This window comes from Salmo salar, chromosome 09 (genome assembly GCF_965601325.2).
Source record: "Salmo salar chromosome 09, fSalSal1, whole genome shotgun sequence".
Lineage (NCBI taxonomy): Eukaryota > Metazoa > Chordata > Actinopteri > Salmoniformes > Salmonidae > Salmo > Salmo salar.
In genome coordinates this window covers 28,390,611-28,395,232 of record NC_138299.1, presented here as the reverse complement: position 1 = coordinate 28,395,232, position 4,622 = coordinate 28,390,611, and the positions used below count along the sequence as shown (strand labels likewise).

Genomic DNA, 4,622 nt, shown 5'->3' with positions numbered 1-4,622 from the left:
TAGAGCATCTACAGAGGGACTATCCAAATAAAGTGGGGATAGGAGGAGGGCAGCATTTGTTTTGTCCTGTCTAGGGCGTGATATCGGCCAGGACCGGGTCTGGCTATAGGCATTAGGGCTACCCAACTTTCTCTTTATCCCTATCACTCCACCCTCTCTCTCTGTATGCCTCTTTCCTTTCCTCCTTATACACTACATCTCCCTTTTCATAATTTCACTCAGCCACTCTACATTCTTTATCTATGTCTTCTTTCCATCCCCTCTCTGCCACGCTCCCTTTCTCAATACCCCTTCTCTCTACCTCTCTCTCACTTTCTCTCTCTTGGTTGAAATAGGAGTTGTCGCGCGGAAAAATGCTGATGTAACCAAAATTCCAAGAGCAGCTCATGACTTTTGTTACCAACCGGCTCGTAGCCCGTAACAAAGAGGGAGACAACGCGGAGATAAAGAAATAACAAGCCTATTTATTAAATAAACTATATCCAAGTAACAATGGTGTGTAGTAGTGTAACTGAGTGTATGTGTGGATAGATGGTGATAATGAGGGGTGTTGAGAGGTGCCAAAACAAATTAACACAAAGAAGCCCCAAAATGCCACAACCAAAAACAACAGCGTGTCTGCGTGGAGAGAGTCTCCTCAATGTATGGGGGAAAGGTGTATTTATCCCCGGGACACAGCCGGCTCCACCCACCGACATCCTATTAAGGAAAACAAGAGCAAAGAGAAAGAATTGGGCAGACAGAGTGGGAGGGTCATCACACTTTTACATTCCACATTCCCAACATATCCCTGTGTCTGCCAGGAAGACTTGATGAGGCTCTTCAGAGCACATTTGGGGGAGAACACTGTACTGACATGGCAATTGAGGTGAAAGGGTTCCAACAAGGCCGCTCAGCCCTCCCAGCAGCTCTCCCAGCAGTGGCAGATCTCAGGGTGGAGAGCTGAGGTACCTCACTTCACAGACCGCCAGAAGCCTACATGTGGATGCCACTTCAGATCGTATCACATGACAGACCTCTCCTCTCTCTGTCCAGACACAAGTCTCGGTTGAAGCTCTATCATGTGTCTTACTGACAATCGAGCTTCAATTGCCTCTGTGCTGGTTTTTTTGTTTATTTTTTTTACTGAGCCCTTAGAGTATTTTGGGGTTTGCATTACACAGAGCTTTCTTTCTTCCGTTTTCTTGGCCCTCATCTTAAATGTCGGTATTATGTGCTTTGCATCATTTCAAGATGGGTTTTTTGTCTTTTTTTTTTACATGAAAACATGTGAACATTCTGCAGACGCGCACACACAACAGTGGAGGCTGGTGACTTGAAAAATTGAGGAGGATGGGAGACCCACGGTGTAGGCGTGTAATGCACGGAGACAACAAAGTGTGTTTCAAAAATTGTCAAACTAATTATTTGAACCTAAAGCATTTAATGAAGACATTTATAGTACAAGATTATGGGGAATGGGAATGGGAATGAGAGGGCTACTTACACCGTGTTGGAAAGGGATCACAGCAGTGATTGAATGAGGCAAGAGTTGAGGTGTTCAGAGGCTTGACCAGTGCAGGACAGGATTTAACTGGGAAGACAAAAAACAATAACACAACACACTACACAGTTAGACCAAAAAGCTAAGAATGAGTTAGTCCAAGCAAGGAGTAAAATCATTGATGTGTAATAAAGTGATTGTGTATGTGATTGACTCTACATAAAGGAATTTTCTCCTGACACACAAATGGACTAGAAATACATAACGTTACCAATTAGTTACCCTGACCAGATGGACAGGGCACATAGGCTGTATGCAGCTGTTCTTATTAGTAGCCTACAGTTGATCAGACTGAAAAATAGTGTTGTTTTCATCCCATACCGCATGTCAGATTTCTAATGTTTAGGTGTAGCCTAGGTTGCTGCAACATTTATATCATGAGTTTTTACTTGTGTCTGTCCGGAGTGATGAGTTATTGTCTTTGCTAAAAAAAATACCGGAGGAAAGTGGAAAGCCTACTTGAGCTCCCATGAAAAAATGCATTGCGTCAAACTCTCTTTAATCTTTATCAAATCATTCAGAATTGTTTTCGACATCCCAGAAAAGACAGTCAAAGTTCGATATTTTCAGTAAAGAATCGTAACGTGCAATTACCTCTGCAAGCTCCTTGTAGTTGCCCTTTTCGGCAGAACTTTCCATCCCATCGTGTCCTCTAAAACCAATTCTTTCATGCCCAAAAATCAGACAAGGCCAGCAATACAGGCGGCTTGATGAAAACCACCCTGTTAACCAGCTATACTTTTGATACCAGGTGGTATTGAACGCCCTCACCTTTGCATCCTTCTTCGTGAAACTGATCTCAGGCAGAGGTCGACCCTCGCTTTTAATTTGCACCTTTTCCATGTACCCCAGAGAATGAAAGTGGTTCTTTAACAAAAAGTCCACAACATTTTCGGCAGCGTTGGCCATTCTACCATTCTGGCTAAGAAAACTGCACACTCTCGCACTGGTAGCTAGTTAGCTACTAAAGTTAGTAAAATTTATTTAAAATTGCCTTGCTAACTGGACACAAAAATAAAGTTCTAAAACCAGGAAAACTATTTATAATATACCTCCTCAGTCTCCTGTAATTTGAAAAAACGAATTTGAATTGAATAATATGCAAAAAATGCTCAACTATCACTTCACTCTTAATCTCTATCCAACAATGTCACCAAGCTTATCAACACATAGAACCCCCATAATGCTCTGTGGCACAATCCCAATACAACTCACTAGGTTCATTCTCTGATCCTAATTCTATAATTGGATGGACAACATGTCAGTTCATACTGCAAAAGCTTTGATTGGTTAGAGGACGACCTCCGGAAGTGGTCATAATTATCATGTATGTCTATGGAAGGGGGTGAGTTTTACAAGCCTCCTAGGTTTTGTATTGAAGTCAATGTAGCCAGAGGAGGATGGAAGCTAGCTGTCCTCCGGCTGCACCATGGCGCTACCCCAGACAGTGCTGTTAAAGTTACTTCATTGCAAAAAAGTGTTATTTAATCAATTACTTGGTGACATATGTATTTATTTAATATAGTTCGATCTAAAAAGGATAACTTTTTTAATGTTTCACTATTTTTATGAAACTTCACTGAGGAGGATGGTCCTCCCCTTGGTCCGCCTCCACTGACACACACACAGCTGTGTTTGCATGACATTTCTGGAATTCTTGGAGTGTAAAAATGTTTCACCATAAAAAAAACTATTTCCCTAACGCTAAACCTAACCCTTAACCTAACCTTAACCCCAAAAACCCTAATTGTAACCCTAAACCTAACACTAAAACTAACCCTTAAGCTTAAAAATAGCATTTGAACAAAGGAAAACAAGTGCACGTACACACACTTATACTACACACACACCACTGCTGTAGCTCTATAGCTGTGACTGCGAAGAGCTGTCCAGGATTATCTACTGTCTTAAATACAGAGATTGGCACACTACCTGTGAAGGGCACACTCTCTGTGTATTTAATGAGAAGACCCAGAGTTTTACGTCAAAGCCCAGGCAGCAGCAATAAGTAAAGCTCGGTCCCTAGAGGAGATGAAAGGTGAAGGTTTATTTGTACAGAAAGGTCATCACGTTCTCCTTTCTCTCTGTACTGGCCCAGGAGATGCCTCTTCTTTCCTTTCCTCCTCACGTGGGTCTCGGTAAGTAGAGATACAGGGGAGAGAGAGAGGGAAAGAGTGAGCGAGAGAGAGAGAGTGAGAGAGAGAGACAGGACAGGACAGGAGTGCAGTTTCAAGACCAACTTACCATGCCATTGTTTTCCATTAGTCCCCTGGAAAGGACATGTCCCCCCTCGTGTCTCTCTCTTTCCCCCCGGCAGCAGCTCTCTTCTTCTCTCTGACAGTGCTATTTCAGGTGCGGCTCAGAGAGGAGCTGCCTCAGCCAGATCAATATACCCAATGCGAACAGAGAGCCTCACATTCAGCCTCCCCACCCTGCTGCAGTGCGGAGAAATGAGAGGGATGCAAACTTCCCTTTCTCTTTTCAGAACAGTGTTGTTTTAGAAAAAAATAAAAGGATTTCTGGTGGAGAGAGATGGGCGAGTCATGCAGCAGGAATATGATTCAGAGCTAAATATATGAGAGCTCACTATGCCCCCCCTCCACCATTATCCCTCTATCTATCCCTCTATCTATCCCTCCATCTATCCGTATCTCCCTCCCTCGCTCACTCCCTCATCTCAGAAAGAGTGATGTTGACAGATATGCCATAGAAGCCTCTCGACTCCCAAACATTGGGGAGGCTATAAAAAAGCACACATCGAACATCCTAAGTGAAGCTGAAGAGAGAGTGAATTTTTCTTAGCGGATCAGGCATCAAATGTTCTCCACAACAGTGGCTTCTCAGAGCTAGCATTGACAGCAGTGTCACTCATGCACTCACAGATAAGCTTGCTGGCGCTGTCAGCTAAGATCAGCACACAGACTCTGAGGCTGCCCGCTCTGATTTTGCCTACCCTAAGGCTTATAGCAGAGCACAGTGCAGGTGCAGCTACGGAGGACAGGAGGAGAGACCGCGAGAGAGAACGCTAAAAGGCTATGACTCAGACAGTATAATGTGATGTGCAAGGTCTTTGAATGTA

General features: G+C 43.5%; 1 long non-coding RNA gene across 2 annotated transcripts; it reads right to left on the bottom strand.

The window, feature by feature from the left end:
- Window positions 1–444: 444 nt before the first annotated feature.
- Window positions 445–4,115, bottom strand: LOC123744615 (uncharacterized). 2 transcript variants are annotated; one of them, XR_014378734.1, is made up of 3 exons: window positions 3,788–4,115; window positions 1,487–1,573; window positions 445–699 (listed from the first exon to the last, which is right to left on the bottom strand). It is a non-coding gene; the product is annotated as an uncharacterized LOC123744615 (long non-coding RNA). The 2 variants fall into 2 exon arrangements; XR_006770984.2 differs by having other exon boundaries at window positions 445–1,573.
- Between the last annotated feature and the right edge of the window lie 507 nt (window positions 4,116–4,622).